Source organism: Copadichromis virginalis, linkage group LG16 (genome assembly GCF_057382275.1).
Source record: "Copadichromis virginalis isolate Kocher_CV1m ecotype Utaka linkage group LG16, C_Virginalis_male_GT1.1, whole genome shotgun sequence".
Taxonomy (NCBI): Eukaryota; Metazoa; Chordata; class Actinopteri; order Cichliformes; family Cichlidae; genus Copadichromis; species Copadichromis virginalis.
Window position 1 is genome coordinate 2,936,225 of NC_140633.1, and position 22,792 is coordinate 2,959,016.

The 22,792-nt window shown below is 44.8% G+C and overlaps 2 protein-coding genes across 2 annotated transcripts in view; one reads left to right on the forward strand and one right to left on the reverse strand.

Moving 5' to 3' along the window:
* Positions 1–22,792, forward strand: part of LOC146690065 (uncharacterized) — a 325,810-nt gene that overhangs the window by 131,483 nt on the left and 171,535 nt on the right. The gene's annotated exons all lie outside the window — the stretch shown is intronic.
* raph1a (Ras association (RalGDS/AF-6) and pleckstrin homology domains 1a) overlaps positions 1–22,792 on the reverse strand; it is a 79,022-nt gene that overhangs the window by 43,089 nt on the left and 13,141 nt on the right. The gene's annotated exons all lie outside the window — the stretch shown is intronic.

Sequence of the window (22,792 nt, forward strand, 5' to 3'; positions counted from 1 at the left end):
GGCCTCCATCTTCACCCTGTGAGCCTCTGTGCGAACCTGCTGAACCAGCCACAGCATCACTGGGCTCCTCCGACCCAGTCGTGCTGTGATCGGGCCTCACACACAAACACAACGTGTGAAACCACGTGTGTGTTCTCAGATTCACACTGCTCACCTGTCACATGGATGTGTGTGTGTGTGTGTGTGTGTGTGTGTGTGTGTGTGTGTGTGTCCACAAACTGAGTGGACAAATGTATAAAAACGTCAACACTTCACCGAACAAACCAACGCTGCGGTCGTACTTGTATAAGATCATTAGCAGCTCTCATGTGATCAGTAGCTGAAAGCTGAAGCAACAAGGAGGCTGTTGTTGGAGCGAACAAAGAGCAACACAGTGCTCACGGGCACATCAGCGGCATTCAACCCAGCAACTGTTCCCTGGGAAGCTTACATGTGGAGCGTGTCTTATTTTAGTGCTGTTGGCACAGTTACTAACAAAACAGCTCATGAACATGAATAAACAGGAAGTGTAAAACCAGCCGTCTATAGTTTAGTGTTTGTCACATGTGGAACGTTCCAGCTTGTTCATTAACCTCATTAATCTCAGGCTCACACAATCATGTCAGCTGTTACATTTGGTTATGCTGAGCTAAACCTGCTGCTCACCCCAGATGGGTTGCTGGTGACCAGGTAAATGTAAAGAGGTTAATCCCCTCCCACTGCCGTAGGGTAAGTTAACTCTGATGTCCACGTCCTCATCGATGATGACATGTAATGCTAACTGTACGCTATGAATGAGGAGGAGCCCTTTACTAACGCTCAACAATGTTTCCCCATCAGCAGTGTTACATGACTCCACCAGTCACATCGACCTAGAGACCAGTTAGCCAGCAAATAGTTACCACTGGTCACTAGTAAACATGTGTGTTGCCTGACCAGTTGTCAAGTATTGACTGTGGCAAGCTGCTCGCAGTTTCTACACTCAACAAAAATATAAACGCAACACCTTTGTTACTGCTCCCATTCCCCATGGGATGGACGTAGAGACCTAAAATTCATTCCAGATACACAATATAACCATCCCTCCCAAACAGTGGTCACAAATCAGTCCAAATGTGTGGTAGTGGGCACATCTGCTATATTGAGATAATCCATCCCACCTCACAGGTGTGCCACATCAGGATGCTGATCTGACATCATGAGTAGTGCACAGGTGTACCTCAGACTGCCCACAACAAAAGGCCACCCTGGAATGTGCAGTTTTTTGCGCTATTGGGGGTCTGGGGACCCAGAACCGGTCAGTATCTGGTGTGACCACCATTTGCCTCATGCAGTGCAACACATCGTCGCATGGAGTCTATCAGATTGTCAATTGTGGCCTGTGGAATGTTGGTCCACTCCACTTCAATGGCTGTGCGAGGTTGTTGGATATTCGTGGGAACTGGTACACGCTGTCGTATACGCCGGTCAAGCACATCCCGAACATGCTCAATGGGTGACATGTCCGGTGAGTATGCTGGCCATGCAAGAACTGGGACATTCTCAGCTGCCATCTGCCCTGAACAATGTGAACCATGATTCATCCGTGAAGCGCACACCTCTCCAACGTGCCAGACGCCATCGAATGTGAGCATTTGCCCACACAAGTCTGTTACGGCGACGAGCTGGAGTCAGGTCAAGACCCCGATGAGGACGACGGGCATGCAGTTGAGCGTCCCTGAGACGGTTTCTGACAGTTTGTGCAGAAATTGTTTGGTTGTGCAAACCAATTGTTCCAGCAGCTGTCTGGGTGGCTGGTCTCAGATGATCTTGGAGGTGAACCTGCTGGATGTGGAGGTCCTGGGCTGGTGTGGTTACACGAGGTCTGCGGTTGTGAGGCCGGTTGGATGTGCTGCCATATTCTCTGAAACGCCTGTGGAGACGGCTTATGGTTGAGAAATGAACATTCAATGCACGGGCGACAGATCTGGTTGACATTCCTGCTGTCAGCATGCCAATTGCACGCTCCCTCATTGCTTGTGGCATCTGTGGCATTTTGCTGTGAGACAAAACTGCACATTCCAGGGTGGCCTTTTGTTGTGGGCAGTCTGAGGTACACCTGTGCACTACTCATGATGTCAGATCAGCATCCTGATGTGGCACACCTGTGAGGTGGGATGGATTATCTCAATATAGCAGATGTGCCCACTACCACACATTTGGACTGATTTGTGACCACTGTTTGGGAGGGATGGTTATATTGTGTATCTGGAATGAATTTTAGGTCTCTACGTCCATCCCATGGGGAATGGGAGCAGTAACAAAGGTGTTGCGTTTATATTTTTGTTGAGTGTAGGTGAAACTGACTGAAAAGAGGTCTGGTGGTGGCTGTAGCTCAGGTGGCAGAGCAGGTCAGCCACTAATCAGAAGGTCGGTGGTTCGATCCCAGGCTGCCTCCTGGCTGCATGCAAGGGCAAGATACTAACCCCGTGTTTACCTACTGGTGGTGGTCAGAGGGCCCGGTGGCGCCAGTGTCCGGCAGTCTCGCCTCTGTCAGTGCGCCCCAGGGCAGCTGTGGCTACAACGTAGCTGCCATCACCAGTGTGTGAATGTGTGTGTGAATCAGAGATGGGCAGTAACGCGTTACTTGTAACGCGTTACTGTAATCTGATTACTTTTTCCAAGTAACGAGTAAAGTAAGGGATTACTATTGCAAAATCGGTAATTAGATTACCGTTACTTTCCCGTAGGAACGCTGCGTTACTGCGTTACTAAAACCGTGATTTTTTTTTGCGAGAATGTCTCATGACAGTGACGTAAGCAAGTGCGACGTTGGTGACAGCAGCTGTGTGCAGATCAACAATGGATAATATATCGAGTGTGGGAGAGAGTATGAGCGTGCAGCGTTTAAAGTGTGGAAGTACTGACCTTACTTTGAGTTTGATTCCATAAAAAGTGACAAAAACATTAGCGTCCATCGTGCGTGGGAAGAAAACTTCTTTTTACAGCGAAAAAAAACCCTAAACTTCCGAGCAAGCACCGAGTAGCTACGACGTGATGGGAAACTCACAGAGAAACTCGCGCGGATTCTTCAACTGACCGCAGCACACCTACACCAGGGTAACCCTCCGCCTACCCTGCTCCTGCTTTACAGGTGAAAATAGAGCAACAGGACCGCTGAGTCTTTGACTTTATTTATTTTCTGCTGTGTTTTACTTGCATCTGTTTGAAAGAGTGAGTGAAAACACAAAAAATATTTTATTTTATGTGCTGGAATGTGTAGAAAATAGGTTTAAATGTTAAACTAATTTATTCAAGTCAGAGAATGTTGCAGATAATTTAATGTTTTGCTTGATGCATAAAGTTAAAAGATTAAAACTAATAAAACAAGTTAAAAAAAGAGACTTTTCCATTTGATTACATTTTGTATGATGGATTATGTAGAAAAAGTAGAATTGGGCTGAAAGATCTATCGCTTTATCACCTCTTCAGGTTGTAAATCGTGTTTTTAAAAAGTAACTAAGTAACTAAGTAACTAAGTAATTAATTACTTTTGAAAATAAGTAATCAGTAAAGTAACGGGATTACTTTTTGGGGGGAGTAATCAGTAATTAATTACTGATTACTTTTTTCAAGTAACTTGACCAACACTGGTGTGAATGGGTGGATGACTGGATATGTAAAGTGCTTTGGGGTCCTTAGGGACTGAGTAAAGCGCTATACAAATGCAGGCCATTTATCAAAATACACCTCACAGCTGCTCCGGTCACCAGCAGATTCTGGTCGTCTACTTTACTTATCGAGCGCTCGCAGACGAGTCGGCAACTTCCATCTCATCTACAGGTCAGTAACCTCCCAGCAATGAAACAATCAGAGGGTTGTTTTTGGAGCACAACAGTCACAGCGAGTCGCTCGGAAGTCGAGACAACTTTTATCCTAGATTTAAACACTTCTCTCCGGATGAGAAGGATGTTTTGATGAAAAGCATGTCTATAATATCCTACAGCAAGCACCGAGTGTTGGGCAGTGCTCTCTGCCACCATCCTCAAAACACCAGCTGAGGTCATATCGTTTGGAAAAAGGTGTTCAAACTTCAGCGTGTAGTCAAGCTGTTCTGAACACAAAGACACTTTTAGTCTGTGTGCTGAGAAGAATGGGAGCATGTGAGAGACTGACAGAGGGGAGTAACTCGGTCAGTCTCACAACATGGGGATATAACAAAGGCTGAGGCCAAAGCATCCCCCTGTACTGTTAATCTGCCAGCATAAGAGTCACTCAACAGTGAGTGAACCAGCATTCAGTCATTCAGCCATCTAACAGGAAGTGTTACCCAGTTTTTTTAAAGCTATATGACATTGTAGATAATCCACTGTGTAAACCCATGGGAGTGATGCACAGTACACTGGTGTGGGACTGTTTAAAGGGTTCAACAAATCAAACAGTTCAGTCTGGATGACCTTTGGCTTTCGTGTGCTCTTCCTTAAAGTGGTAACCTCAGCTGCACACCCATGTTTGTGCCGTATCACTTGGCATTCATATCTTTCAGGAATTAAAAACTGATGTGTCGTTTAAAACAGTTCCCCATCCTGCTGTGTTGCAATTGGAAAGCATTAGAAAGCATTAGCCAATAACAGTGTTTCCAAACAGCTCATTTAAAGTCTGGAACATGGACGTCTCTAAAGACTCCTTCTTTGTGATGCTCTGCCGTTGCTCCAGCTGACTTCAATAGTTTGTGGGTTTTTCCACTCATCATTCTGTTTACTCATTTATTTATTCTTTGGCTTGAATAGTTTTCATACATGTCATATTTCCATTGCATCGCCAAACATCAGTCCATTCCCACCAACAGCCGTGCATCGTCTCCACCATGTTTGGCAGATGAACAGATCCTGAGACCTTTTTTGGTGTTTTTCCAAATTCATCCACAGATTCTCTTCCACAGATGTAAAGTATATGTTGGCGTTCCTGCCCTCACTGTGATTCGTCTGTTACGTCCCGTTTCTCATGACGACCTCCCTGACGTACGTGGACCTCACGCTGACACTTAAAGACGGAACCACCTGAAAATCAGTCGTATAAATATCTTGTTCTACTCCCACCAGCACAAAGCAGAACATGTACCTGACAGTTTTCTGTTGGGGACTTCAAAACACTGACAGGTGCAGAGGCAAAGGTTAAACAACACTGTGTTACCAACCTATGGCCGTGAAGGGATCGCTAATATGCTTGTAATATTAAAGCTCTGCCTGTCCTGATTGGTTACTCCCGGCTGCCAAACGGGCCCCATTAAAAAGTCTTATGAAACATGGGCAGAGGCTTTATGCTCTCTGGAAACAATGGCGTTACTACTTCAGTCATAATAGGACTTTATTATAAACCTTATTACTTTAAGAGGACTTAATAGTTTGATGTTATGAATGCAGAGCAGAGAGGAACTGAAACACTCCTAATGCAGGACTTCTTCCTCCAGTCTTCCTCAAACATCCTCAGGACTGAGGCTCCGCCCACTGGATTCTGATGATGCAGCATGTTTGTACGTGACCCATTAGTGAGTCACATTCAAAACAACAACGCTGTTATTAGAGATGTGCTGCAGGTTCAGGAGTGTTGTAGTAGCTGGGGTGACCGTCTCATGGTTAGGATACATCAGTAAAGCTGATCGGACTTTGTTGAAGGATGTCAAACACACACTGAGCTACAAATACAAGCATAACACACAGAATCACAGCAGACAGACTTGAAATGCCAGAGGTCGGCTCAGACCCAGCAGCTGCCAGGCTGCTAATGCTCTCAGAGACTGTTTGAATACTAAACTGATTACATTAATCTTGGAGCGTACGTTGACACTGTGCTGAATGTAGAAATCTCTCTGCTGTTCACGTTTAAATGTGTGTGAAGGAGAAAAACGTTTAAAGTCATTTATAAGGAAAGCTGCCACTGTCAGGGCGACAGCCACTAGCTGAAGGATTTCTTTGTACATGTGTACAACATGTGTAAGCAGCTCCCTGACGTCCTGCGTCTGCCTCCTCTCACTGTTACTGCTTTTTGATATTGATGTTTGACAATCACGTCATAATTCAAAAACATCATCAAGCCAGCTGTTCGTCCAAGCAGTCGGAGCAGTTCTGAGACATTGTGACAAAGGGACAGACGCACAACACAAAAATGTGAAACCAGAGGAAAAAGCGAGCTGGCTCTTCTAGCAGCTACACAAATGTTCCCTCCACATCTAATCAGTTCATGCAGTGAAATGCATGACTTTGACAAGTATTCCAAGAAAATAAGAGCAAAGCTAATAAACACATTGTGCAGGTCGACAGCTCATTTCCAGACCATCGTGTGCCGTTCCTCAGAAAATCCCTGACACACAGACTCTAACGCTATTTGGAAAGAGTGCAAGTTTGAACTAGTCCAGCTGTGGAGGTTAGACTTCATTAGGCTTAGGCCTTTATGAATCACAGGGACCTGCAAGGACCTAAGATGTGTCATTAGACAGCGGCTCTATGTCAATGCTGGCATGCCCTCCACAAAGACACCGCACTACACACTTCAAAGAAGCCAAACACAATGACAGCTGACGTGTGGCGCGTGCAGCTGTTGGTGTCCAACCAAGAATAATCCCTGCTTTGGGTTTAGGGACTCGGGGGTGTCAGCAAGCATCCTCGTAGCTATAAAAACACCAGTGTGCGTGTGACGTGTTTGAAAGTGAGAAGCTGGGCTGGTAGAAACCCCCAACGCACCTATTTAGAGCAGCGCAGACGAGCACACATGCCCCATCGGCTGCGTGCCATTTTTTTCCTTAAATCGTTATTCAGATGGGTACGCGCTGCCAGAGGGCACATCCAATCAGACAGAAGGAAACTGGAAACATTCAAAGTTTTTTTAAACATCACATAAACATGGATGAAAAATCATTTTGCCGCTGGATTAAAATGACACACATGGATTTACTTTTCTGATTTTCTAACTGCTGTTGCAAAATATCAAGATTCCTGGAAGTAAGCCGACACCTGCACTGCAGGAAACCCTGTTCTTGTGTCAGGGTATTATTTCCTCTACATCCAATATGGCTGCTGACACAGCAAACAGTATTTCCTCAGTGCCACAGTGTCATTTCTCCACTGGTGACCATCGGCACAAGCGCAGCACCTGTTGCTGTTTTAGCTAGCTGTCATATCAAGTCTGAAATATTCCAGCGGGCACTTTCTTAACTAGAATCTGTGTCGGCACAGTTTGAATGAGGACAGAAAAGTTTGTCCCAAGTCACAGTTTTCACTCACGCATGCGGTAACCCCCCTTGCGTGGAGGACAATGCCACCTCAGTGTACATCCAGGCACTGCAATCTGAAGGCCGGCTGCTGACTGTGACAGCCTGCTGATGCCGAGCTGAACGGTTTTAGATTTACCAACGTAGCACTGTTCAAGAAGTCCTACAGTGATGCTGCAGTGGTCACACTGCAGCTGTCAGGGAGATTCACAGCACTCGCTATGCTGCAAACACAGAGTCAACACCTCAGGCACTTAATGCAATGTCACTGAGCTGCTGGGTTAAACTGCTGCTGGGAGGAAGAAGAGCAAAGAAGGAGGTCAGCAAGCCTGCCTGGGCAGACTGCTCCACAACAGGAAGAAAGGATTTGGACTGCTCATGTTTGACCTCAGAATTAGATTGATTTTATTTTTTTGCAGTCAGAGATCGACTGAAAGCAGCTGCAGCGACTAACTAGTTGCCAAGACACTGAGGCTACGTCCACACTGTTTTCTCTCCGTTTTGGCCTCCCATCCACACTGAGACGCCGTTTTCCTCAAGGAAAAACGCAGTGTTTTGAAAACGCACACATTTCAGAACGGAGCTGCTGTCGCAGTGTGGAGACTCGAAAACGCAGACTTTCTAAAACGATGACGCATTTTAGTCATGTGATGCAGTCATGTGACCAATTAAACAAAGATAGCGAAGGGCGTTATACAGCGGTTGTTTTGATTGCTCTCAATTTTGACCCTAAAAAGGATTAATATCACTTTGTAAATGACCAGATAGCTTTTCTTCAAATTCTTTAATTCTCACTCACTTTTGCGCAGGACTGGAACGTAAACGTTTCCGGCTGTTGCAATGTGGACACACAACGACTGAAAACGCTAGTGTGGACGCGGAGCGTTCTCAGACAAAAACGCTGTTTTCAAATCTATCCGGGCTAGTGTGGACGTAGCTAGAGCAGGGCAATATGACCAAAAATATTCATCACAATATACGTTTGAAAATTTGCGATAACGATATAACTGACGATATAATTGACACGAGACAAAACACTTTAAAACTCCACAACTTTATTAGTGCAAAAAAACAAACAAACATCAATGTATTGTCACTGAAACAAGCAGCTGTTTTTATCTGCATTAAAGTTATATAAACGTAACAGTGCAAACTCCTCGCTGACAGTTTAACCAAAAGGCATTTCCAGTGGAAACTGGCCGACACATCCTCAGCATAACCATGTATAACATCCACAAAACTTACAAAGAGGTTATACACACACAATACGGTAATATCATGTTGAAGCACAGCACGTATCACTCCGCGAGGCTCCGCCTACGATAGCCGTAATGCTCCAACAAGCCATCAAGCGGTGCGGCTTCGTAGCTCAGCAAAGTCGTACTGAAACATCTGACAGATTTTCGAGCGCCGTGCACATAAAATCGTTTTGAGGTCAGTAAACACAACCAGAGTTCATACATAAGGCACACGGGATTATAAGGGGCTCTGTCGACTTTCAGAAAAATCAAAGGATTGATTTTAAATGCGCCGTATTTTCCAAACAACACGGTAATAACGACGACAAAGCTAATAATGTCAGTCAGCCAGGACAGCGGTCCCTCATTTATCGCTAGAGTTACCGTCTAAAAATAATCCAGATTGATGAAATCCACATCTTTTTTCAATTATTATATAGATGTTTACAGGCTGTAAAACTCCTCACTACACACTTTATGCACTTTTCTCAGACAGGCATGAACATTTTCACACGTTTCTCTCTTGTTTAAACTCTCAAAGTTCAAACCTTTGTAGAAAAATAAGCCCAGTGTTATAGAATGAAACCAAAGGCACCCGCAGGTGACGACGTTTCGTCGACATTGTTGTGTTTGTTGGGGAGAAAACTTCAGAGTCACGCTGCTGCTGATCAAAGATTGATGTAAATTTGACACGCTGAACACATCCTGTACTGTACAGGAGACACAGCATGGAGGAGAGTGATTGACGAGGGTCTACAGCCAATCAGGACGCAAAACACAATGCACTGTTTAAAAAAAAACAAAAAATGCTCAAAGCGGCCGCATGCGCAAAAGAAGACGTCACACACAACGCGCTCTGTTTAGACCCAGACCAACAGCATTGTTTGACTGATGGCCTTAATATAAAGACTTCGGACTTTACGTTTCCCAATTTTGCTTTAAGTTATAAAGTTATTGTGTTATTTACATTTGGCCTAATAATGATGCTTATTGCTGTTTTAGAGGAGCGCTGCTTCTAGTTCTGTCAGAATCTGCAGATTATACAGAACAAATAAAATGTTCATGTTTCTCCAGCATTGTCTTCCCAGCAGTTTCACTGACATCTACACGGGATGGTCGGGAAGCGTTCGCGATGTCTTCTCAAACAGCAGTCGCTTTCTAAAACATCAGATATGTATCGGATTCAGCACCACATACAAAGGTGACCCAGATCGGATTAAAATGATCGGATTTGTGCCGTTCACACTGTCACACCATGATCGGATATGTTTCGCACAGGGTCAAAGAAGTTGGATTTGATGCGCTTTCGCCTGCAGTGTGAACGATATTTTCACACTAGAGCGCGTCTGCTGTCACATTTTATTTGTAGTGTGAACGAGCAGACAAAAAAAATTTGTCGGATTTGATCAAAAAGTCTGAATTGAGCATCAAGACCTGCAGAGTGACGTAGCCTAACATCCATCAGTTAAATAAACAGCGTCTGAACCATGAATATGAAACTTTAACAAACAACCTGTCAGCTGCTTTTTTGGAAAACAGAAATGTTACTTCACAGAAGGAGGACGGCCTTCACACGCACACAGACACACACACACCCACACGCATGGACACCCACGCACACACACAAACACACAAACTCGTGTAAAACCTTCATTAACAACATCACAGAATAATGCTGGACTAAAGCACAGTGTAAAGTATCACACGGTCAGAGTGACGGTTCCACAGGTGAGGACACCCTGAGTGTCCACAGCTGTGCTGACAGCCAGGACTCCAAAAACAGATCATTTTAGCTCCTACAGTGTTTAAAAACGTTGCTTCTACATGTACACTGTGACACCCAAGCTAAACGTACAATAAAACTTTCCACTTCGGTCCTCAGCTGAAATGATTCCTGCCAGAAACAACAACTAGGAACCAAGGACAACCTCCTCAACATGTGAGAAAAACAGGCAAAGGGTGAAGACACCATGACCACAGCAGAGTGGGTTTCCCCCCCCCCGATTACTTTCTGTCTCTTTTTGAGACTGTACAAAGAACACACACACACACACACACACACAAGTACAAGACGGGGAAAGGCAAGCAATACTGACCAAGTGAAAAACGTGCTCAGGCACATACAAACACAGAAGTGAGGCTTCTACAGATTCCTGCAGCTAATCGTATAATTAACAAAGCAGACACCGAATCTGACTCAGCTGAATCTACCAGAGCGGTTCAGTTCCAACAAGTTCACCGACAGGCCCCAGGCCCCGCTTCACCGCACTATCCCAGTGACCCAGGACCATGCAAAAGTCTTGAGCCCCCATTTCTTTCTGTTTTGTTAGGAAAATGTGAGACTCATTGAAATGTAGAAATGTGATATTATAGAAGATAATCGGGCAAACGCAGAGATCATGAACACTTAAAGTGCTTCAGTTTAAAGCAGTGTATAGACTTTTCAGACATATTCATTAGAGGTGGGAATCACCATACATCCCACGATACGATATTATCACAATACTTAACGCACGATACGATATTATTGCAATTTTTAAAAATATTCTGCGATATTCAGATTCTGTACATAAAGGTAAACTTTATCAATATTCATTTTATCTAATATCAAAGTCTCACACTCAGTCTTTCTCTCATTTCAGTTTTATTGTTGACAAACTGAACGGTTTGTATTACAGTCTAGTCCAACTTAACTGAATGCAACCATCTGGTACAATTACAGCTATTCTGAACTATGCAATTTATGGAAACTATGCAGCCCCTGCAGCAACTGAAGAATTTGAAAGTAAATTAAAACAAAATGTAATTTTACATTAAATAAAAAAGTTTTAAACTTAATTAAAATAAAACATGTCTTAAATTAAAATAAGTAAACTGTCATGTTTATTGCTGCCAAAAACAGTTAAACACATTTGGACAGTGAAGGAATGTCAGGATTCTTGCTCAGAAAAAGGATCAACATGCTCTGAAGTCAGAGCACAAAAACTTTTTTGTAACAAAATATCGATTTCTGCTGTCCCTGTATCGATACATTATTAGCAAACAAAATATCACGATGCGACACAGTATCGATTTCTTCCCCCACCCCTAATATTCATACAGGATTAGGATGATCCTGCCCACTTCACTCACACCCACGGTAACCAGTCTAACCTGACTGATTTACAGATGTCTTTAAAGTACGGGAGGAAGCCAGAGCAGAGGTTTCCTTCATTTCTGCTTTTGTCTGCAAAAGAACTTGTAACAGGTCATCTGGACGCTTTAAACAGACCAGTGAGGGATAATAGCTGCACTGTCACTGGGGCATGATGACACCTAAAGAAATGCATTAGGCCAGATGGCGGTCTTGCCTGTTTCCTCCAAACTTGTTGTTCACTAAATATGTGATCCAAATAATATGGAAACATTGATAACTGGGATTTTTTAACAAGTATAGAAATTATTTTTCCTATGACGCTTTTTTTCTTATTTTCGCTGTAAAAGTCCCGACTTGCTTGCTGTTTAGTCCGACTCCAGCCGAGATGAGTAAAAGAGAGAAAGTTAATGCTCGCCTGCAGTTTGTCTCTGCATTGCTCGGGGTCACCTGGACCCCCACCGAGGGCTGTTGACTTCCCGTCGCTCGCCGTAAGCGATGAGTCCCACACCCCTGTCTGCCAGCGCAGACCTGAGCTGAGAGCAATTATTAGAAATGACTATTAATAAGTGAACTGTTTTAAACCCTGTTAGGTGACGACCCTGACCCTGATATTAATGCGACGGTAGTCGAGCTCGAATCCCAGCCTGGTGGAGATCAGCTGATGGGTCTGATCCTGACCGCGGTCCTCGCCACAACAGCAACCCAAAGACCACACAGTCACCCCTGCTCCTTTCCCCTTCTTCCTGCCCCTAAGCTCACAGTGGTAACCACCAACATACCCGAGTCTGTGTAGCATTATATTACACTGTATTATAAAAAGGGAATTAGAATACTGGTGATACTTTCCACCCAACCTCTTAACCTGGAATCCAGCCTACAGCCTGACACGCAGTGGAAACACGATCGCACAAACCCTAGTGCTGCTTCCAACATCAGCTTTAACCTAACCTGTTAACCCTGATCTACCAGAAGCAAAGGCCTTTTGATACTGACCCAGGTACTTGTGATTATGGAGAAGACCAGCACGCACTGACTAAACCATCATAGAGACAAGCTCAATGTTACCACTGGAGCTGATGGAAATATCATGGCCCAGCACAGCACCAGTGCTCTATGCTGAGCCGCTCTGCATCAGAAGAATAAAGATGTGCTTAACAGCAAAAGAGTGCATGAAGCTGTTTTTAACATAGTGAAGAAGTTCCTGCCTGAAGACACCTACAGAGCAGCTGCTGGAGGAGGTGAACACACTCCTCTTTCATTCTTTCCATCCACACATTTTTTCAAACCAAGCGGAGGATTTGAGCTTCCAACTCCACAGTGAAAAGGCCGCCAGACTTAACTCTTGGATTTAGTTTCTCAATATTCACTGCACAGAAAAAGTCCATAATTATCAAGTTGGCTAATGCCACGAGCAGCATAGGTCTGAGCGTCGCTCCACGTCCATCCAGACAGTGTTTGGATCCACACAGAGACAGGAGGACGGCTCACATACTTTCCATCTGTGGCGGAGAGCTGCTTGGATATAAAAAGGTAGCTGCGGTTTGGTTTGGACGTGGTGCGCCTATGAGACTGTGTGTTTTCACATGTGATAGAGTGAGCACAGAAAAACAGTGGCTGTTCCAGGAGGACTGCGAGCCATAACACACAAAAGCTTCACTGCTTCCTGTACGGAAAACAGGCAGCATGGACACAGTCTTCAAACACACACAGCTCTGTCAGCAGTTACATCAAGACGACCAGCCAGCAAACCCCAAACACAAACCTATCTGTCCCTCTACACTCTGTGCGAGCAGCTAACACACACAATCAACACAAGCTCTTCGAGTCAGACACACAAACACACACACGTGCATCGCTGCCACACACGTGCTCTCCAACGTCTTCTGCTTCAGACATGAACGGCTACGGGACACAAACACACTGCACCACTCGCTGCTGCGATTTGTTTGCCTGTGAGGAGGTAACCTCAGTCTTTCACACCATCATCATACGTGTGTGTGTGTGTGTGTGTGTGTGTGTGTGTGTGTGTGTGTGTGCGTGCGTGCGTGCGTGCGTGCGTGTGTGCGCGAGAATGACAGGGAGGCTGGTGGAAGAGCGGTAGCGAGCTTAAACACCGCTGGTATCTAAAAACATTGACCGCACACAAGACGAGGGCGGAGCCAGGGTGAAGTGGGCGGAGACGGCTGTTAGAAACAGTGAAAGGAAAGATTTACAAGATGGTAGTGAGACCAGCTATGATGTGTGGGAGGTCAAACCAAGACCCCTTTATGCAGCTGGATCCAGCAGGTGGTCCACTGGGTGTACTGGGGTATCCAGTGGGTCACGTAGCCCACTCCGCAGGACAGTTTGATGCGTTTCCCTCTGACAGCGGCTTCTGATCATTTTCAGTGAATAAGTGAAAACACGTTCACTGAGTTTCAAACTAAGAGCATCAGTGCTGCTCTCTCTTTGAGCCGAGCTCTAACTCTACGAACTATCTATGACGGCCCACAGCCCACTTTGATCTGGAGTGGACCAGTGAAACCCTCCTTTGTTATATTTAACTGTTTGTCTAAACTGTTTGTTCAAAAAACCTGCTGTGACACAGAAACAAATCTGTCAGCTCGACTCTGGAAGAAATAAACGTATAAAGTTACAGAAGAACTTGTGGTAGCTCAGCGCCCACACTGCCCATGTTTGTGTTGTTCTTTGAACTGTAGTCATAAAAGCATTTTTTCACAAAGGTACAGAGGTTTTATTAGAGACACAGCTAGGTGTTTCTTTGGTACTGAACAGCAGAAATGAGGCACACTGAGGGACAGAGCTGTGCAGGAAGTGCGACCGTGATGGAAGCAACAGCCGCACTGAGAGGGAATTCTGTTTTTCAAACATGAAGTTTTGCTCTCGTTTGCTTTGGTTCAGCAGTGACGAAATCTGGATTTTCAGAATCTGTGGGCTTTCCACACTCGGTGGGCACGTCCTGCACGTGGGAGCCGCGCTTGGCGTCTCCATTTTTCGGCGGAATCTGTTTAGCTGCTCTTTAATCGTTTGGCGTTTTAGCTTTTTGGTGGTCGTTGAAATGGCTTCAGCGGAGATTCTGACGTTTCCATGGATACACGTCTGTATTTAAATAACAGATCCGGCGGTACATCGCGTCGAACTACATGTTCTCCCTCTCACCCGCCGCACCGGGGGCAGTGGGGTTCACACAATCGAAATGCATCATGGTAGATGTAGTTCAGGGTCAACACTTTCAAGCAGCGTACAGGAAACTGATTTGAAGAAGCTCTCGCGCGTCACAAAATGAGGCGGCGGCCACATTTGGTTTGTGTTTCAAAGGAGCACAAATTGTTTCTGATGTCTGATTATTATTATGTTTTGCAGGTTTTTTTTAATAATGGACATTAAATAATCACTTGTGTAAAATGTTGTTTACAACGTAACAATCATGCAAAATTAATTAATTACATGTAAAATACTTAATTGTACTTCCAAGTATTACTCCTGATTTTCAGTTCTGCCCAAATCAGAAATCAAATAAAACCCTGAGAAAAAGACTCCTCACATTCATAATAGACGTGTTTCACAGGTCAGTTAAAGTGTAGCCGCCGTGTCTGTAAAACCAAACAAACCTACTGTTACCTGATGCTCAGCTCTTTCAGCCTCCACAGTGCAGACCAACGGCATGGCCCATATTTAGAACGCAGTTAAAGGAGATTGTTTAAGAGAGAAGACAAATTTCAATCAGAATGACTTTCACTTTAAGCACCTGACATTCCTGACAGAGGAGCTGCTTGGTGATGATAGGGAGACGTTTATCTGACCATCACTCACTGCATCATTCACAAGTTACAACCTGCGATCCAGTCATTCGAACGCATTAACCTCCAGAGTTTGTTGCTGTTCTCAGTAAATCCAAGTTTCCTTGTTCCCTGTACAGAGATCTGCAGATGTGGGGAAACAGGCGGCGACGTTAACAGCAAAGCAGAAAAAGACGCGTACAGGAAGCAGTGAACCTTTTCCAGTTTTCTCTGGAATCTTCTGTAATGGAATAGTCACTGTTTTGTAAATGCAGCATTCTGTCCTGTTTGAACGTGAGCTTATTAAAACCTAAATTAGTGAAACAAATCAGTTTAACATCCATGAAAACAGGATTTATTCAGTTTAAGTTAGAAGTTAGCAGGAAGTTAGCTCGCTAGATTCCACCTAAACATGATATATCATGTTCTGAGGGAGAGATTAAAACTGATAAACAAATGTTGGAATTTTATATATTTTATAAATACATTCAATTTAATTTTCAATTCAGTTTTATTTATTCAGCGCCAAATCACAACAACAGTCGCCTCAAGGTGCTTTACATTGTAGAGTAGATACAGAGAAAAACCCAACAATCATATGACCCCCTATGAGCAGCACTTTGGGGACAGTGGGAAGGAAAAACTCCCTTTTAACAGGAAGAAACCTCCAGCAGAACCAGGCTCAGGGAGGGGCGGGGCCATCTGCTGTGATTGGTTGGGGTGAGAGAAGGAAGACAGGATAAAGACATGCTGTGGAAGAGAGACAGAGGTTAATAACAGATATGATTCAATGCAGAGAGGTGTAGAAACACCCAGTGCATCATGGGAATCCCCCGGCAGCCTACGTCTATTGCAGCATAACTAAGGGAGGATTCAGGGTCAGCTGGTCCAGCCCTAACTATATGCTTTAGCAAAAAGGAAAGTTTGAAGCCTAATCTTGAAAGTAGAGATAGTGTCTGTCTCCTGAATCCAAACTGGAAGCTGGTTCCACAGAAGAGGGGCCTGAAAACTGAAGGCTCTGCCTCCCATTCTACTTTTAAATACTCTAGGAACAACAAGTAGGCCTGCAGAGCGAGAGCAAAGTGCTCTAATAGGGTGATATGGTACTACAAGGTCATTAAGATAAGATGGGGCCTGATTATTTAAGACCTTGTATGTGAGGAGCAGGATTTTGAATTCAATTCTGGACTTAACAGGAAGCCAAAACAGGAGAAATCTGCTCTCTCTTTCTAGTCCCTGTCAGGACTCTTGCTGCAGCATTTTGGATTAGCTGAAGGCTTTTCAGGGAGTTTTTTGGACTTCCTGATAATAATGAATTACAGTCGTCCAGCCTGGAAGTAATAAATGCATGAACTAGTTTTTCAGCGTCACTCTGAGACAGGATATTTCTAACTTTAGAGATGTTGCACAAATGGAAGAACGCAGTCTTACATATTTGTTTAATATGTGCATTGAAGGACATGTCCTGGTCAAAAATGACTCCAAGGTTCCTCACAGCGTTACTGGGGGCCAAGGTAATGCCATCCAGAGTAAGAATCTGGTTAGATACCATATTTCTAAGATTTTCAGGGCCGAGTACAATAACCTCAGTTTTATCTGAATTAAGAAGCAGAAAGTTAGCGGCCATCCAGGTCTTTATGTCTTTAAGACATTCCTGCAGTTTAACTCATTGGTGTGTGTTATCTGGCTTGAGCCAAATTCCACTGAATTTGGAAATTTGGAAAAATAAAGCACGTACTGAGTCACTGCAGAGATTTCTGTGCTGGAAATGACTTTACAGGGAATTATTACGATGCAGGCACATGCACATGTTTACGTGCATTTAGTTAAAACTTGTTTTGTTTGCCTGCAGAAAGCACCGACTGGATTCTGAGTCCAGTCATTTCTCAGGGTTTAACGCTGATCCTGTTTTTACTGCGTGTCAGACTCCGCCTCCTTGTGAGGGCCATGAGCATTTTCTTGAATTTGAATCTGACGTAAAGCATTTGAATGCTTCTTGCACTGTTCCCCAGGCGAGCTTTAAAAAGAAGGAAACAATGTCAGGCTCCACTCAGTGCAATCAGAACGATAGTCCTGATCCCCAGCTGCACAGCCGGCCCCTGGATCTCCGCGAGGGTCGAGGGACATAGACGCACAAAGACGAGACGGAAACAGAAAGAGAGAGAGTGGCTTGGCAGAGTCGTGCAGCTCAGGGGATAAACATGGAAGGAAAAAAAGGAGAGAAGAAGAAATCACATTCAATTTTCCAAGAATGAGGGCTGTGCAGTAATACAGCAACAGCAGCCTGCATCTGTCTCCACATCTGTGTGGGATTAAAGAGACACAGCGGTGCTGAACTTCAGCGTTTGCTGCAGATGACTACACACATCTGCAAACGTCACACACATCCATACCAACACTTCGCTGTCCACGTGTCTCACATTATAGGACAGTACAGGACATGCTGCTGTGCTGCATTGCTGTGGGGCAACCATAGTTCAGGGGGTTGGGAAGCTCAACCGGAAGGTCGCCGGTTCGATCCCCCAGCTCTCTCTGTCCTGGTCGTTGTGTCCTTGGGCAAGACACTTTACCCTACAGCCTATTGGTGTTGGCCAGAGGGGCCGATGGCGCGATATGGCAGCTTCTGTCAGTCTGCCCCAGGGCAGCTGTGGCTACAACCGTAGCTGCCTCCACCAGTGTGTGAATGTGAGAGTGAATGAATAGTGGCATTGTAAAGCGCTTTGGGTGCCTTGAAAAGCGCTATATAAATCCAATCCATTATTATTATTTAGAAGCCACAGCTTTATAATAAATAAGCACCGAGCTGTCAGATGCAGGGGTTGGAACCATTTAAACTCCAGAATATAAAAAAGAAAGCATTTTTGTTCTTGATGCTCGAGTTGGATTTGTTGACATCTGTGGCTGACGGCAGCATCACGGTGGATAAAGACCAGTGGAGACGGGCTGTCGTTGTCACAGAAGTACTGAAACCTTTTGGAAACTCAGCTGCTGCAGCTTCACTTTCTTGCTAAGATACCTCAGACAGCTAACCATTGCTTTCCACAGCAACATGTCCTGAGCTTCCTGTGTCAGGTGTTTCATACCATTTTAATGCTCAGTTATATGTGGACGTCTTTGGGTTTTACAAAAACACATTTCTAGTTGTCACATTAGAGATTGATGCAGTATTAATGTTTGAACCTTATTTGTCTTAGTTCTACTTTGATTTGTGTGAGTCTGTTTCTTCTCCAGGAGTCGTGTTGTTCAGCCACTGAAACTATGACAGGAATGTGTCTCAGACTAGGGCTGGGCAATATGACCCAAAATTCATATCTCGATATTTTTTTTAAAGCCATAAGTTAAGAACAAAAAGAGAGTTCTAGTCACACTGTGTCCCAGCTGTCACACGGGCACTTTTATTTACATACAGCGTAGATGTACATGAAGAAATTACTCAAAAATAAATTATCAGCATTTATTAAATAATCATGGTCCATAAACAAAAGAAAACAATGTTGTTTTTGTGCATAACAAAAAGCTCACAATTGTGCAGTCAAAATGTAAACTAATAGACGCTGAGCATAATAACAAAGAGAGATTTCACAGCTGCACCACGTCTCTGAACAGTTGCCACTTGTGGTCCTTATACACACAGTACGGTAATATTACGTTGAAGCACAGTACGTATCACTCCGCGAGGCTCCTCCTCGGTAGCCGTAATCCTCCGACAATCCATCAAGCGGTGCAGCTCGTAGCTTAGCAAAGTCATATTAAAACATTTTTTGACAGATTGCTGAGCGCTGTGTCCCACATAAAATCGGTTCGCGGTCAGTAAGCACAACCAGAATTCATACATAAGGCGCACTGTCGAGTTTTGAGAAAATGAAAGGATTTTAGGCCATGCAGCCCCTTCGGGCTGCATGTCGTTAGCGCGGTTAGCTCGTTAGCGCGGTTAGCTCACTAACGCGTTGACGCCGTCCAGCCCCACGCACGGGGCGATCCGAGGTAACTCGCTAACGGAGATTTTCCGCTTTCATCTTGTCGCTGCCTGCAGGTGAAGCTATGGGGGAGGGGGAGTTGTGTTCAGTGAAGGAGAGGCGAGGCCGAGTAACGTTGCGTAGAGACAAAAGTGGACGAAAGAGAGGCAAACCTGCGGCTAATTATAACGTAACATAGACTATATCGATATAAACGATATTGTCACATCTTATATCTCATATGAAAATATATCGATATTTTTAAAAAACTCAATATATCGCCCAGCCCTATCTCAGACCAACAGCAGCCTTCTCTACGGCATCCCTGACCTCTGAACCTTGAGTGGCGTGTACGTGTTTCCCTTACGTACAATCCAATAAAAACCACTGAGATTTGCTAACAAGTACAGGAAGGATCATTGTACCAGTCTCTGATTTACCCGCTGGGTGTTTTCTTTACAAAGTTGTCCACTAAGGGGAGACACTGGAGACCAGAGTACTGCTACTCATCTGGATACTCCATTAATACTGTGTGTGTCTATGTGGGAGGCAGAGAAACACACACACAGGCTGAGTCATTGCATTCAGCTGCCAGCTGCCTGTTTCAACAACAAACAGTAAAAACCATTTACTTCTACCAGTGTGCGCACACACACACACGTGCAGCTTCATCACTGCACTGCCTTCATAAATCCATATGTTCAGAGCTTAAACACTTCATGCATAACTCGGTCGTCCAACCCTCGTCTTAAACCAGCCTCAAAGTTAACGAGCAGGAAAAACCCAGCTCTTATCAGGGGTTAACGTGGAAACCCCGTGTGTGGGTTTGAAACAATATCAACCAACATCAACAACACGCACAATCACCAGTGGGTGTGGGTGTAACATTGGGGCAGATACCATCAGTGGACTGATGTCTACTTTTAGACTTGCTGTTGACAACCAGTGGAAAACAAATAGCTGAGGAGGAAGCTGCTTCCACCAAGCTGTGACCAAGCAGACAGCATGTAGCCTCTCTGGGTGCTGACCATAATCCCGCTGTGTGATAATGTGTGGCTGCAGGCTTCACACTGACACAGCACCACGCACAGGTGGTGTGTAACAATACCCTGCAGCTCACTCTTTGGCCATTTATGACACGCTGTGTGCACACAAGGACATTTCCAATCAGACTTCAAACAGCTGAAATATGTGGGAAAGACGATGTCAGAGGTGCTTTAGCATGAAATCATGTCTTTGTTAAAGGTGAAACATCTGCACGTGCACCGCGACGTCTGAGGGGTGGTGTTAATGTCCACTTTAGTCCCGCTCTGAGGTTTCTAACCATGTGACCTTTGTTTTATGAACAATATCTTGGGAGTTTGAGCGACATTTTTTCCTTTTGTTACTGTCGTCAGAGCTCCGGTTGGGTTGATGACGGCCTCAGGAGTGACCCGCTGTAGTCTGGTGACAGCTTTAAGGTTAAAGAACTATTGAGCTGCTTAGGACTGCAGGTCCTAGAGCCTTCCTCGGCTGTCATAATGGCACATCAAAGGGCTAACATGATACACAATCATATTTGCTTTTTGTTATTTCTCCTCTTTAAAGCAAAGAACTTCATGGCTGAGATCCACATAGTGCTGGGCGATATGGAAAAAATATTTATCACGATATGAATTATTTTATATCACGATAACGATATATATCACGATACACCACCTCGCAGTCCGTAAACAGCAGAAGAGGGTGCAATCTTTGTTAATGAAACGGATGGTTACGCTCGTGTAGGGCTGCGTATCTCTGCTCGTCCACAGGTCAGCAGCCAAGGCTTAATGCACGACACTGCAAACATCCTGCTCTACTTTGGCCCGGCATGCATCGTATAAGCGAGGCAACTCGACTTTACTAACGACCGGGCATAACGTACGTCGGATCAAGGACTGGGCAGCACGGTGGCACGGTGGTTAGCACTGTTGCTGCACAGCAAGAAGGTCCTGAGTTCAATTCCACCATCAGACCGGGGTCTTTCTGTGTGGAGTTTGCATGTTCTCCCCGTGTTTGCGTGGGTTCTCTCCGGGTACTCCGGCTTCCTCCCACCGTCCAAAGACATGCAGCTTGTGGGGATAGGTTAATCGGATAATCCAAATTGTCACTAGGTGTGAATGTGTGAATGAATGTGAGTGTGAATGGTTGTCTGTCCTTGTGTGTTGGCCCTGCGACAGACTGGCGAACTGTCCAGGGTGTACCCTGCCTCTCGCCCTATGACAGCTGGAATAGGCTCCAGTGCCCCCCGTGACCCTGAAAAGGATAAGCGGAAGCGAATGGATGGATGGATGGATGTTAGAAATGATAGAAGACAAATGTCCACACGATATATATCGTCATATCGCCCAGCACTAATCCCACGTTTCCAAACGGTTCAACTTCACCACTTACAGCTGACTATGGGATATCTCGATACATTCACAGCAGCTCGTGAAGGCAGACAGCGTGGCTGGCTGTTTGATTTTCTACACCAGTGGCAGTGGGACTGAAAACAGCTGAATTCAAAGATTCAGAGGTTTGGTCCAGTGCTTTTTGTCCCTGCAGTGTGTGAATCAAACTGGAGTTCTTACTCCCTTAGTCCAAGGTAAACTGTCTAAACACAAACAGTTCAATGTGCTGGAAAAGTGTCCCTGCTGATGTGCTGTGCTGCTCCGTCACACCCTCTGTCTGTCTCACCCCTGGGATGAGATGGAATTTCCTGAGAGAAGGAGGGATGACTTTTCCATACACTTGGCTAGAGGAGGACAGACATGCAAAAGAAAAACCCCAAAAACATCAGATGGTGACCTAGTTTGACCTCTCTTAGCCTCCAGTGGCAATATACTGACAAACTGCAGTAGAGCAGCTGATACAGATGCCAGAGGAAGCACACGAGGCCAAACGTCGACTCTGTGCTCGTAGGCCTCTGCGCTGCTCGGAAACGCAGATGGGCTAATTCCCATAACAGAGGTCTAAGTGCTGCTGAGCAACCAAGCAGAGCCTCGCACAGTCACTGAGAGCTCTCATCAAAATAATGATTCCAATCAAATGCATGTCCAACTGGAACAAAATGAGAACGCACAGTGGAAGCAGCAACAGACGACCGGAGAGAGCTAAAAGAAACAAACTCATCGTCTGCGTTATTAATCGAACAGCAACCTGCTCCTTCCATTGTGTCAATACATTAGAGCAGATCCTTCTTTTATTTTGAAGGTGCGAGGGCAAAGGCCTCAAGGCAGCAGAAATAACAGGTTAACTCGATGTGTCCTCGCTCCATGCTGCAAACATTCATGGTGGAAATTTAATTTCCTCAGAACTGTCAGCGTGCGTCTAATGATGTGGCCGTGTGTTTGGAAAGCCTCGTGAATGAACTAAACTAACGTCATCTTTGTACAAACATGTTTGTTTGTAATGTGTAATTGTCCACGACATCCCAAAGCCATGCTTTGATTGAC